A 15,304-nucleotide genomic window follows, 5' to 3' on the forward strand; every position below is an offset into this window, starting at 1 on the left:
GAATCGACTTAAAGCCAGATCGTCACATTGGACGCTCTTTTCTCTGAAACGGTTGTACATATCGTCTGCAAAGCTATGTCGCGTGCTGCGGTATGCTGAGACACTAAAAGCACCATAGTAGAACACAGATGAAGCTTCTAAGTTGATGTAATAACCAGTAAGAAGTAGTACAATTCAAGTTTTAGGTATCGATTATTGACTTTTTAGCTGTCTTTGGTGCCTTGGACATGAGCTAGGACCTTAAGATCCTGCATGAAAGGAGGACTAGCAGCCGAGTTGCACGGGAGGATGTGAAAAGTGTTCATATGTAGTAAAAACCTGAGAAATCCGTCCGTTTTCGTCATTTGTTATCGAATCGACTTAAAGCCAGATCGTCACATTGGCCGCTCTTCTCTCTGAAACGGTTGTACTTATCGTCTGCAAAGCTATGTCGCGTGTTGCTGTAGGCGGAAACAGGAAAAGCACCATAGTAGAACACAGATGAAGCTTCTAAGTTGATGTAATAGCCAGTAAGAAGTAGTCCAATTCAAGATTTAGGTATCGATTATTGACTTTTTATCTGGCTTTGGTGCCTTGGACATGAGCTAGGACTTTAAGATTCTGCATGAAAGGTGGACTAGCAGCCCAGTTGCACGGGAGAATGTGAAAAGCGTTCATATGTAGTAAAAACCTGAGAAATCCGTCCGTTTTCGTCATTTGTTATCGAATCGACTTAAAGCCAGATCGTCACATTGGCCGCTCTTCTCTCTGAAACGGTTGTACTTATCGTCTGCAAAGCTATGTCGCGTGCTGCGGTATGTGGAGACACTAAAAGCACCATAGTAGAACACAGATGAAGCTTCTAACTTGATGTAATAGCCAGTAAGAAGTAGTACAATTCAAGTTTTAGGTATCGATTATTGACTTTTTAGCTGGCTTTGGTGCCTTGGACATGAGCTAGGACATTAACATTGTGCATGAAAGGAGGACTAGCAGCCGCGTTGCACGGGAGAATGTGAAAAGTGTTCATATGTAATAAAAACCTGAGAAATCCGTCCGTTTTCGTCATTTGTTATCGAATCGACTTAAAGCCAGATCGCCACATTGGCCGCTCTTCTCTCTGAAACGGTTGTACTTATCGTCTACAAAGCTATGTCGCGTGCTGCGGTATGCGGAGACACTAAAATCACCATAGTAGAACACAGATGAAGCTACTAAGTTGATGCAATAGCCAGTAAGAGGTAGTCCAATTCAAGATTTAGGTATTGAATATTGACCTTTAAGCTGGCTTTGGTGCCTTGGACATGAGCAAGGACCTTAAGATTCTGCATGAAAGGAGGACTAGCAGCCGAGTTGCACGGGAGAATGTGAAAAGTGTTCATATGTAAAAAAATACCTGAGAAATCCGTCCGTTTTCGTCATTTGTTATCGAATCGACTTAAAGCCAGATCGTCACATTGGCCGCTCTTCTCTCTGAAACGGTTGTATTTATCGTCTGCAAAGCTATGTCGCGTGCTGCGCTATGCGGAGACACTAAAGGCACCATAGTAGAACACAGATGAAGCTTCTAAGTTGATGTAATAGCCAGTAAGAAGTAGTACAATTCAAGTTTTAGGTATCGATTATTGACTTCTTAGCTGGCTTTGGTGCCTTGTACATGAGCTAGGACCTTAAGGTTCTGCATGAAAGGAGGAGTAGCAGCCGAGTTGCACGAGAGAATGTGAAATGTGTTTATATGTAGTAAAAACCGGAGAAATTCGTCCGTTTTCGTCATTTGTTATCGAATCGACTGAAAGCCAGATCGTCACATTGGCCGCTCTTCTCTCTGAAACGCTTGTACTTATCGTCTGCAAAGCTATGTCGCGTGCTGCGGTATGCTGAGACACTAAAATCACCATAGTATAACACAGATGAAGCTACTAAGTTGATGCAATAGCCAGTAAGAAGTAGTCCAATTCAAGATTTAGGTATCGATTATTGACTTTTTAGCTGGCTTCGGTACCTTGGACATGAGCTAGGACTTTAAGATTCTGCATAAAAGGAGGACTAGCAGCCCAGTTGCACGGGAGAATGTGAAAAGTGTTCATATGCAGTAAAAACCTGAGAAATCCGTACGTTTTCGTCATTTGTTATCGAATCGACTTAAAGCCAGATCGTCACATTGGCCGCTCTTCTCTCTGAAACGCTTGTACTTATCGTCTGCAAAGCTATGTCGCGTACTACGGTATTCGGAGACACTAAATGCACCATAGTAGAACACAGATGAAGCTCCTAAGATGATGTAATAGCCAGTAAGATGTAGTAGAATTCAAGTTTTAGGTATTGAATATTGACCTTTTAGCTGGCTTTGGTGCCTTTGACATGAGCTAGGACCTTAAGATTCTGCATGAAAGGAGGACTAGCAGCCGAGTTGCACGGGAGAATGTGAAAAGTGTTCATATGTAGTAAAAACCTGAGAAATCCGTCCGTTTTCGTCATTTGTTATCGAATCGACTTAAAGCCAGATCGTCACATTGGCCGCTCTTCTCTCTGAAACGGTTGTATTTGTCGTCTGCAAAGCTATGTCGCGTGCTGCGGCACGCGGAGACACTAAAAGCACCATAGTAGAACACAGATCAAACTTCCAAGTTGATGTAATAGCCAGTAAGAAGGTAGGTATCGATTATTGACTTTTTAGCTGGCTTTGGTGCCTTGGACATGAGCTAGGACATTAACATTCTGCATGAAAGGAGGACTAGCAGCCGAGTTGCACGGGAGAATGTGAAAAGTGTTCATATGCAGTAAAAACCTGAGAAATCCGTCCGTTTTCGTCATTTGTTATCGAATCGACTTAAAGCCAGATCGTCACATGGCCGCTCTTCTCTCTGAAACGGTTGTGCTTATCGTCTGCAAAGCTATGTCGCGTGCTGCGGTATGCGGAGACACTAAAAGCACCATAGTAGAACACATATGAAGCTTCAAAGTTGATGTAATAGCCAGTAACAAGTATTACAGTTCAAGTTTTAGGTATCGATTATTGACTTCTTAGCTGGCTTTGGTGCATTGGACATGAGCTAGGACCTTAACGTTCTGCATGAAAGGAGGACTAGCAGCCGAGTTGCATGGGAGAATGTGAAAAGTGTTCATATGTAGTAAAATCCTGAGAAATCCGTCCGTTTTCGTCATTTGTTATCGAATCGACTTAAAGCCAGATCGTCACATTGGCCACTCTTCTCCGTGAAACGGTTGTACTTATCGTCTGCAAAGCTATGTCGCGTGCTGCGGTATGCGGAGACACGAAAATCATCATAGTAGAACACAGATGAAGCTTATAAGTTGATAGAATAGCCAGTAAGAAGTAGTACAATTAAAGTTTTAGGTATCGATTATTGACTTTTTAGCTGGCTTTGGTGCTTTGGACATGAGCTAGGACGTTGAGATTCTGCGTGAAAGGAGGACTAGCAGCAGAGTTGCACGGGAGAATGTGAAAAGTGTTCATATGTAATAAAAACCTGAGAAATCCATCCGTTTTCGTCATTTGTTATCGAATCGACTTAAAGCCAGATCGTCACATTGGCCGCTCTTCTCTCTGAAACGGTTGTACTTATCTTCTGCAAAGCTATGTCGCGTGCTGCGGTATGCGGAGGCACTAAAATCACCATAGTAGAACACAGATGAAGCTACTAAGTTGATGCAATAGCCAGTAAGAAGTAGTCCAATTCAAGATTTAGGTATTGAATATTGACCTTTTAGCTGGCTTTGGTGCCTTGGACATGAGCAAGGACCTTAAGATTCTGCATGAAAGGTGGACTAGCAGCCGAGTTGCACGGGAGAATGTGAAAAGTGTTCATATGTAGTAAAAACCTGAGAAATCCGTCCGTTTTCGTCATTTGTTATCGAATCGACTTAAAGCCAGATCGTCACATTGGCCGCTCTTCTCTCTGAAACGGTTGTATTTATCGTCTGCAAAGCTATGTCGCGTGCTGCGCTATGCGGAGACACTAAAAGCACCATAGTAGAACACAGCTGAAACTTCTAAGTTGATGTAATAGCCAGTAAGAAGTAGTACAATTCAAGTTTTAGGTATCGATTATTGACTTCTTAGCCGGCTTTGGTGCCTTGGACATGAGCTAGGACCTTAAGATTCTGCATGAAAGGAGGAGTATCAGCCGAGTTGCACGGGAGAATGTGAAAAGTGTTCATATGTAGTAATAACCTGAGAAATCCGTCCTTTTTCGTCATTTGTTATCGAATCGACTTAAAGCCAGATCGTCACATTGGCCGCTCTTCTCTCTGAAACGGTTGTGCTTATCGTCTGCAAAGCTATGTCACGTGTTGCCGTAGGCGGAAACAGGAAAAGCACCATAGTAGAACACAGATGAAGCTTCTAAGTTGATGTAATAGCCAGTAATAAGTAGTCCAATTCAAGATTTAGGTATCGATTATTGACTTTTTAGCTGGCTTTCGTGCCTTGGACATGAGCTAGGGCTTTAAGATTCTGCATAAAAGGAGGACTAGCTGCCGAGTTGCACGGGAGAATGTGAAAAGTGTTCATATGTAGTATAAACCTGAGAAATCCGTCCGTTTTCGTCATTTGTTATCGAATCGACTTAAAACCAGATCGTCACATTGGCCGCACTTCTCTCTGAAAAGGTTGCACTCATCGTCTGCAAAGCTATGTTCCATGCTGCGGTATGCGGAGACACTAAAAGCACCATAGCAGGACACAGACGAAGCTTCTAAGTTGACGTAATAGCCGGTAAGATGTAGTCCAATTCAAGATTTACGTATCGATTATTGACTTTTTAACTGGCTTTGGTGCCTTGGACATGAGCTAGGACCTTGACATTCTGCATGAAAGGAGGACTAGCAGCCGAGTTGCACGGGAGAATGTGAAAATTGTTCATATGTAGTAAGAACCTGAGAAATCCGTCCGTTTTCGTCATTTGTTATCGAATCTACTTAAAGCCAGATGGTCACATAAGCCACTCTTCTCTCAGAAACGGTTGTACATATCGTCTGCAAAGCTATGTCGCGTGCAGCGGCATGTGGAGACACTAAAATCACCATAGTAGAACACAGATGAAGCATCTTAGTTGATGTAATAGCCAGTAAGAAGTAGTACAATTCTAGTTTTAGGAATCGATTATTGACTTTTTAGCTGGCTTTGGTGCCTTGGACATGAGCTAGGACCTTTAGACTCTGACTGAAAGGAAGACTAGCAGCCGAGTTGCTCGGGAGAATGTGAAAAGTGTTCATATGTAGTAAAAACCTGAGAAATCCGTCCTTTTTCGTCATTTGTTATCGAATCGACTTAAAGCCAGATCGTCACATTGGCCGCTCTTCTCTCTGAAACGGTTCTGCTTATCGTCTGCAAAACTATGTCGCGGGCTGCGGTATGCGGAGAAACTAAAAGCATCGTAGTAGAACACAGATGAAGCTTCTAAGTTGATGTAATAGCCAGTAAGAAGTAGTCCAATTCAAGTTTTAGGTATCGATTATTGACTTTTTAGATGGCTTTGGTGCCTTGGAAATGAGCTAGGACTTTAAGATTCTGCATAAAAGGAGGACTAGCAGCCCAGTTGCACAGGAGAATGTCAAAAGTGTTCACATGTAGTAAGAAGCTGAGACATCCGTCCGTTTTCGTCATTTGTTATCAATCGACTTAAAGCCAGATCGTCACATTGGCCGCTCTTCTCTCTGAAACGGTTGTACTTATCGTCTGCAAAGCTATGTCGCGTGCTGTGGTATGCGGAGAAACTAAAAGCACCGTAGTAGAACACAGATGAAGCTTCTAAGTGGATGTAATAGCCAGTAAGAAGTAGTCCAATGCAAGTTTTAGGTATCGATTATTGACTTTTTAGCTGGCTTTGGTGCCTTGGACATGAGCTAGGACTTTAAGATTCTGCATAAAAGGAGGACTAGCAGCCCAGTTGCACAGGAGAATGTGAAAAGTGTTCACATGTAGTAAAAACCTGAGACATCCGTCAGTTATCGTCATTTGTTATTCAATCGACTTAAAGCCAGATCGTCACATTGGCAGCTCTTCTCTCTGAAACGGTTGTACTTATCGTCTGCAAAGCTATGTCGCGTGCTGCGGTATGCGGAGAAACTAAAAGCACCGTAGTAGAACACAGATGAAGCTTCTAAGTGGATGTAATAGCCAGTAAGAAGTAGTACATTTCAAGTTTTAGGTATCGATTATTGACTTTTTAGCTGGCTTTGGTGCCTTGGACATGAGCTAGGACCTCAAGATTCTGCATGAAAGGAGGAATAGCAGCCGAGTTGCACGAGAGAATGTGAAAAGTGTTCATATGTAGTAAAAACCTTAGAAATCCGTCCTTTTTCGTCATTTGTTATCGAATCGACATAAAGCCAGATCGTCACATTGGCCGCTCTTCTCTCTGAAACGGTTGTACTTATCGTCTGCAAAGCTATGTCGCGTGCTGCGGTATGCTGAGACACTAAAAGCACCATAGTAGAACACAGACCAAGGTTCTAAGTTGATGTAATAGCCAGCGAGAAGTAGTACAATTCAAGTTTTAGGTATTGAATATGGACATTTTAGCTGGCTTTGGTGCCTTGGACATGAGCTAGGACCTTAAGATTCTGCATGAAAGGAAGACTAGCAGCCGAGTTGCACGGGAGAATGTGAAAAGTGTTCATATGTAGTAATAACCTGAGAAATCCGTCCTTTTTCGTCATTTGCTATCGAATCGACATAAAGCCAGATCGTCACATTGGCCGCTCTTCTCTCTGAAACGGTTCTGCTTACCGTCTGCAAAGCTATGTCGCGTGTAGCCGTAGGCGGAAACAGGAAAAGCACCATAGTAGAATACAGATGAAGCTTCTAAGTTGATGTAATAGCCAGTAATAAGTAGTCCAATTCAAGATTTAGGTATCGATTATTGACTTTTTAGCTGGCTTTCGTGCCTTGGACATGATCCAGGACTTAAAGATTCTGCATAAAAGGAGGACTAGCAGCCCAGTTGCACGGGAGAATGTGAAAAGTGTTCATATGTAGTAAAAACCTGAGAAATCCGTCCGTTTTCGTCATTTGTTATCGAATCGACTTAAAGCCAGATCGTCATATTGGCCGCTCTTCTCTCTGAAACGGTTGTACTTATCGTCTGCAAAGCTATGTCGCGTGCTGCGGTATGCGGAGACACTAAAATCACCATAGTAGAACACAGATGAAGCTTCTAAGTTGATGCAATAGCCAGTAAGAAGTAGAACAATTCAAGTTTTAGGTATCGATTATTGACTTTTTAGCTGGCTTCGGTACCTTGGACATGAGCTAGGACCTTAATATTCTGCATGAAAGGAGGACTAGCAGCCGAGTTGCACTAGAAAATGTAAAAAGTGTTCATATGTAGTAAAAACCTGAGAAATCCGTCCGTTTTCGTCATTTGTTATCGAATCGACTTAAAGCCAGATCGTCACATTGGCCGCTCTTCTCTCTGAAACGGTTGTACTTATCGTCTGCAAAGCTATGTCGCGTGCTGCGGTATGCGGAGACACTAAAATCACCATAGTAGAACACAGATGAAGCTTCTAAGTTGATGCAATAGCCAGTAAGAAGTAGAACAATTCAAGTTTTAGGTATCGATTATTGACTTTTTAGCTGGCTTCGGTACCTTGTACATGAGCTAGGACCTTAAGATTCTGCATGAAAGGAGGACTAGCACCCGAGTTGCACGAGAGAATGTAAGAAGTGTTCATATGTAGTAAAAACCTGAGAAATCCGTCCGTTTTCGTCATTTGTTATCGAATCGACTTAAAGCCAGATCGTCACATTGGACGCTCTTTTCTCTGAAACGGTTGTACATATCGTCTGCAAAGCTATGTCGCGTGCTGCGGTATGCTGAGACACTAAAAGCACCATAGTAGAACACAGCTGAAGCTTCTAAGTTGATGTAATAGCCAGTAAGAAGTAGTACAATTCAAGTTTTAGGTATCGATTATTGACTTTTTAGCTGTCTTTGGTGCCTTGGACATGAGCTAGGACCTTAAGATCCTGCATGAAAGGAGGACTAGCAGCCGAGTTGCACGGGAGGATGTGAAAAGTGTTTATATGTAGTAAAAACCTGAGAAATCCGTCCGTTTTCGTCATTTGTTATCGAATCGACTTAAAGCCAGATCGTCACATTGGCCGCTCTTCTCTCTGAAACGGTTGTACTTATCGTCTGCAAAGCTATGTCGCGTGTTGCTGTAGGCGGAAACAGGAAAAGCACCATAGTAGAACACAAATGAAGCTACTAAGTTGATGTAATAGCCAGTAAGAAGTAGTCCAATTCAAGATTTAGGTATATCGATTATTGACTTTTTATCTGGCTTTGGTGCCTTGGACATGAGCTAGGACTTTAAGATTCTGCATAAAAGGTGGACTAGCAGCCCAGTTGCTCGGGAGAATGTGAAAAGCGTTCATATGTAGTAAAAACCTCAGAAATCCGTCCGTTTTCGTCATTTGTTATCGAATCGACTTAAAGCCAGATCGTCACATTGGCCGCTCTTCTCTCTGAAACGGTTGTACTTATCGTCTGCAAAGCTATGTCGCGTGCTGCGGTATGCGGAGACACTAAAAGTACCATAGTAGAACACAAACGAAGCTTCTAAGTTGATGTAATAGCCAGTAAGAAGTAGTACAATTCAAGTTTTAGGTATTGATTATTGACCTTTTTACTGGCTTTGGTGCCTTGGACATGAGCTAGGACCTTGATATTCTGCGTGAAAGGAGGACTAGCAGCCGAGTTGCACGGGAGAATGTGGAAAGTGTTCATATGTTGTAAAAACCTGAGAAATCGGTCCGTTTTCGTCATTTGTTATCGAATCGACTTAAAGCCAGATCGTCACATTGGCCGCTCTTCTCTCTGAAACGGTTGTACTTATCGTCTACAAAGCTATGTCGCGTGCTGCGGTATGTGGAGACACTAAAAGCACCATAGTAGAACACAGATGAAGCTTCTAACTTGATGTAATAGCCAGTAAGAAGAAGTACAATTCAAGTTTTAGGTATCGATTATTGACTTTTTAGCTGGCATTGGTGCCTTGGACATGAGCTAGGACCTTAACATTGTGCATGAAAGGAGGACTAGCAGCCGAGTTGCACGGGAGAATGTGAAAAGTGTTCATATGTAATAAAAACCTGAGAAATCCGTCCGTTTTCGTCATTTGTTATCGAATCGACTTAAAGCCAGATCGCCACATTGGTCGCTCTTCTCTCTGAAACGGTTGTCCTTATCGTCTACAAAGCTATGTCGCGTGCTGCGGTATGCGGAGACACTAAAATCACCATAGTAGAACACAGATGAAGCTACTAAGTTGATGCAATAGCCAGTAAGAAGTAGTCCAATTCAAGATTTAGGTATTGAATATTGACCTTTTAGCTGGCTTTGGTGCCTTGGACATGAGCAAGGACCTTAAGATTCTGCATGAAAGGAGGACTAGCAGCCGAGTTGCACGGGAGAATGTGAAAAGTGTTGATATGTTAAAAAAAATACCTGAGAAATCCGTCCGTTTTCGTCATTTGTTATCGAATCGACTTAAAGCCAGATCGTCACATTGGCCGCTCTTCTCTCTGAAACGGTTGTATTTATCGTCTGCAAAGCTATGTCGCGTGCTGCGCTATGCGGAGACACTAAAGGCACCATAGTAGAACACAGATGAAGCTTCTAAGGTGATGTAATAGCCAGTAAGAAGTAGTACAATTCAAGTTTTAGGTATCGATTATTGACTTCTTAGCTGGCTTTGGTGCCTTGTACATGAGCTAGGACCTTAAGGTTCTGCATGAAAGGAGGAGTAGCAGCCGAGTTGCACAAGACAATGTGAAATGTGTTTATATGTAGTAAAAACCGGAGAAATTCGTCCGTTTTCGTCATTTGTTATCGAATCGACTGAACGCCAGATCGTCACATTGGCCTCTCTTCTCTCTGAAACGCTTGTACTTATCGTCTCCAAAGCTATGTCGCGTGCTGCGGTATGCTGAGACACTAAAATCACCATAGTATAACACAGATGAAGCTACTAAGTTGATGCAATAGCCAGTAAGAAGTAGTCCAATTCAAGATTTAGGTATCGATTATTGACTTTTTAGCTGGCTTCGGTACCTTGGACATGAGCTAGGACCTTAAGATTCTGCATAAAAGGAGGACTAGCAGCCCAGTTGCACGGGAGAATGTGAAAAGTGTTCATATGCAGTAAAAACCTGAGAAATCCGTACGTTTTCGTCATTTGTTATCGAATCGACTTAAAGCCAGATCGTCACATTGGCCGCTCTTCACTCTGAAACGCTTGTACTTATCGTCTGCAAAGCTATGTCGCGTACTACGGTATTCGGAGACACTAAATGCACCATAGTAGAACACAGATGAAGCTCCTAAGATGATGTAATAGCCAGTAAGAAGTAGTAGAATTCAAGTTTTAGGTATTGAATATTGACCTTTTAGCTGGCTTTGGTGCCTTGGACATGAGCTAGGACCTTAAGATTCTGCATGAAAGGGAGACTAGCAGCCGAGTTGCACGGGAGAATGTGAAAAGTGTTCATATGTAGTAAAAACCTGAGAAATCCGTCCGTTTTCGTCATTTGTTATCGAATCGACTTAAAGCCAGATCGTCACATTGGCCGCTCTTCTCTCTGAAACGGTTGTATTTATCGTCTGCAAAGCTATGTCGCGTGCTGCGGCATGCGGAGACACTAAAAGCACCATAGTAGAACACAGATCAAGCTTCTAAGTTGATGTAATAGCCAGTAAGAAGGTAGGTATCGATTATTGACTTTTTAGCTGGCTTTGGTGCATTGGACATGAGCTAGGACCTTAACGTTCTGCATGAAAGGAGGACTAGCAGCCGAGTTGCATGGGAGAATGTGAAAAGTGTTCATATGTAGTAAAATCCTGAGAAATCCGTCCGTTTTCGTCATTTGTTATCGAATCGACTTAAAGCCAGATCGTCACATTGGCCACTCTTCTCCGTGAAACGGTTGTACTTATCGTCTGCAAAGCTATGTCGCGTGCTGCGGTATGCGGAGACACGAAAATCATCATAGTAGAACACAGATGAAGCTTATAAGTTGATAGAATAGCCAGTAAGAAGTAGTACAATTAAAGTTTTAGGTATCGATTATTGACTTTTTAGCTGGCTTTGGTGCTTTGGACATGAGCTAGGACGTTGAGATTCTGCGTGAAAGGAGGACTAGCGGCAGAGTTGCACGGGAGAATGTGAAAAGTGTTCGCATGTAGTAAAAACCTGAGAAATCGATCCGTTTTCGTCATTTGTTATCGAATCGACTTAAAGCCAGATCGTCACATTGGCCGCTCTTCTCTCTGAAACGGTTGTGCTTATAGTCTGCAAAACTATGTCGCGTGCTGCGGTATGCGGAGAAACTAAAAGCACCGTAGTGGAACACAGATGAAGCTTCTAAGTTGATGCAATAGTCAGTAAGAAGTAGTACAGTTCAAGTTTTAGGTAACAATTATTGACTTTTTAGCTGTCTTTGGTGCCTTGGACATGAGCTGGGACCTTAAGATTCTGCATGAAAGGAGGACTATCAGCCGAGTTGCACGGGAGAATGTGAAAAGTGTTCATATGTAGAAAAAACCTTAGAAATCCGTCCGTTTTCGTCATTTGTTATCGAATCGACTTAGAGCCAGATCTTCACATTGGCCGCTCTTCTCTCTGAAACGGTTGTACTTATCTTCTGCAAAGCTATGACGCGTGCTGCGGTATGTGGAGACACTAAAAGCACCATAGTAGAACAGAGATGAAGCTTGTAAGTTGATGTAATAGCCAGTAAGAAGTAGTACAATTCAAGTTTTAGGAACTGAATATTGAATATTTAGCTGGCTTTGGTGCCTTGGACATGAGCTAGGACCTTAATATTCTGCATGAAAGGAGGACTAGCAGCCGAGTTGCACGGGAGAATGTGAAAAGTGTTCATATGTAATAAAAACCTGAGAAATCCATCCGTTTTCGTCATTTGTTATCGAATCGACTTAAAGAAAGATCGTCACATTGGCCGCTCTTCTCTCTGAAACGGTTGTACTTATCTTCTGCAAAGCTATGTCGCGTGCTGCGGTATGCGGAGGCACTAAAATCACCATAGTAGAACACAGATGAAGCTACTAAGTTGATGCAATAGCCAGTAAGAAGTAGTCCAATTCAAGATTTAGGTATTGAATATTGACCTTTTAGCTGGCTTTGGTGCCTTGGACATGAGCAAGGACCTTAAGATTCTGCATGAAAGGTGGACTAGCAGCCAAGTTGCACGGGAGAATGTGAAAAGTGTTCATATGTAGTAAAAACCTGAGAAATCCGTCCGTTTTCGTCATTTGTTATCGAATCGACTTAAAGCCAGATCGTCACATTGGCCGCTCTTCTCTCTGAAACGGTTGTATTTATCGTCTGCAAAGCTATGTCGCGTGCTGCGCTATGCGGAGACACTAAAAGCACCATAGTAGAACACAGCTGAAACTTCTAAGTTGATGTAATAGCCAGTAAGAAGTAGTACAATTCAAGTTTTAGGTATCGATTATTGACTTCTTAGCCGGCTTTGGTGCCTTGGACATGAGCTAGGACCTTAAGATTCTGCATGAAAGGAGGAGTATCAGCCGAGTTGCACGGGAGAATGTGAAAAGTGTTTATATGTAGTAAAAACCGGAGAAATTCGTCCGTTTTCGTCATTTGTTATCGAATCGACTTAAAGCCAGATCGTCACATTGGCCGCTCTTCTCTCTGAAACGGTTGTGCTTATCGTCTGCAAAACTATGTCGCGTGCTGCGGCATGCGGAGAAACTAAAAGCACCATAGTAGATCACAGATGAAGCTTCTAAGATGATGTAATAGCCAGTAAGAAATAGTACAATTCAAGTTTTAGGTATCGATTATTGACTTTTTAGCTGGCTTTGGTGCCCTGTACATGAGCTAGGACCTTAACATTGTGCATGAAAGGAGGACTAGCAGCCGAGTTGCACGGGAGAATGTGAAAAGTGTTCATATGTAGTAAAAACCTGAGAAATCCGTCCGTTTTCGTCATTTGCTATCGAATCGACTTAAAGCCAGATCGTCACATTGGCCGCTCTTCTCCCTGAAACGGTTGTACGTATCGTCTGCAAAGCTATGTCACGTACTGCGGTATTCGGAGATACTAAAAGCACCATAGTAGAACACAGATGAAGCTCCTAAGATGATGTAATAGCCAGTAAGAAGTAGTACAATTCAAGTTTTAGGTAATGAATATTGACCTTTTAGCTGGCTTTGGTGCCTTGGACATGAGCTAGGACCTTAAGATTCTGCATGAAAGGAGGACTAGCAGCCGAGTTGCACGAGAGAATGTGAAAAGTGTTCATATGTAGTAAAAACCTGAGAAATCCGTCCGTTTTCGTCATTTGCTATCGAATCGACTTAAAGCCAGATCGTCACATTGGCCGCTCTTCTCTCTGAAACGGTTGTACGTATCGTCTGCAAAGCTATGTCGCGTACTGCGGTATTCGGAGACGCAAAAAGCACCATAGTAGAACACAGATGAAGCTCCTAAGATGATGTAATAGCCAGTAAGAAGTAGTACAATTCAAGTTGTAGGTATCGGTTATTGACTTTTTAGCTTGCTTTGGTGCCTTGGACATGAGCTAGGACCTTAAGATTCTGCATGAAACAAGGACTAGCAGCCGACTTGCACGGGAGAATGTGAAAAGTGTTCATATGTAGTAAAAACCTGAGAAATCCGTCCGTTTTCGTCATTTGTTATCGAATCGTGTTAAAGCCAGATCGTCACATTGGCCGCTCTTCTCTCTGAAACGGTTGTACTTATCGTCTGCAAAGCTATGTCGCGTGCTGCGCTACGCGGAGGCACTAAAAGCACCATAGTAGAACACAGATGAAGCTTCTAAGTTGATGTAATAGCCAGTAAGAAGTAGTACAATTCAAGTTTTAGGTATCGATTATTGACTTCTTAGCTGGCTTTGGTGCCTTGGACATGAGCTAGGACCTTAAGATTCTGCATGAAAGTAGGACTAGCAGCCGAGTTGCACGGGAGAATTTGATAAGTGTTCATATGTAGTAAAAACCTGAGAAATCCGTCCGTTTTCGTCATTTGTTATCGAATCGACTTAAAGCCAGATCGTCACATTGGCCGCTCTTCTCTCTGAAACGGTTGTACTTATCGTCTGCAAAGCTATGTCACGTGTTGCCGTAGGCGGAAACAGGAAAAGCACCATAGTAGAACACAGACGAAGCTTCTAAGTTGATGTAATAGCCAGTAAGAAGCTAGGTATCGATTATTGACTTTTTAGCTGGCTTTGGTGCCTTGGACATGAGCTAGGACCTTAACATTCTGCATGAAAGGAGGACTAGCAGCCGAGTTGCACGAGAGAATGTGAAAAGTGTTCATATGTAGTAAAAACCTGAGAAATCCGTCCGTTTTCGTCATTTGCTATCGAATCGACTTAAAGCCAGATCGTCACATTGGCCGCTCTTCCCTCTGAAACGGGTGTACGTATCGTCTGCAAAGCTATGTCGCGTACTGCGGTACTCGGAGACACTAAAAGCACCATAGTAGAACACAGATGAAGCTCCTAAGATGATGTAATAGCCAGTAAGAAGTAGTACAATTCAAGATTTAGGTAATGAATATTGACCTTTTAGCTGGCTTTGGTGCCTTGGAAATGAGCTAGGACCTTAAGATTCTGCATGAAAGGAGGACTAGCAGCCGAGTTGCACGAGAGAATGTGAAAAGTTTTCATATGTAGTAAAAACCTGAGAAATCCGTCCGTTTTCGTCATTTGTTATCGAATTGACTTAAAGCCAGATCGTCACATTGGCCGCTCTTCTCTCTGAAACGGTTGTATTTATCGTCTGCAGAGCTATGTCGCGTGCTGCGGTATGCGGAGACACTAAGAGCACCATAGTAGAACGCAGATCAAGCTCCTAAATTGATGTAATAGCCAGTAAGAAGTAGTACAGTTCAAGTTTTATGTATTGAATATTGACCTTTTAGCTGGCTTTGGTGCCTTGGACATGAGCAAGGACCTTAAGATTCTGCATGAAAGGAGGACTAGCAGCCGAGTTGCACGGGAGACTGTGAAAAGTGTTCATATGTAGTAAAAACCTGAGAAATCCGTCCATTTTCGTCATTTGTTATCGAATCGACGTAAAGCCAGATCGTCACATTGGCCGCTCTGCTCTCTGAAACGGTTGTACTTATTGTCTGCAAAGCTATGTCGCGTACTGCGGTATTCGGAGACACTAAAAGCACCATAGTAGAACACAGATGAAGCTCCTAAGATGATGTAATAGCCAGTAAGAAGTAGTACAATTCAAGCTGTAGGTATCGGTTATTGACTTTTTAGCTGGC

The sequence above is a fragment of the Schistocerca gregaria genome, unplaced genomic scaffold (assembly GCF_023897955.1).
Source record: "Schistocerca gregaria isolate iqSchGreg1 unplaced genomic scaffold, iqSchGreg1.2 ptg000204l, whole genome shotgun sequence".
Taxonomy (NCBI): Eukaryota; Metazoa; Arthropoda; class Insecta; order Orthoptera; family Acrididae; genus Schistocerca; species Schistocerca gregaria.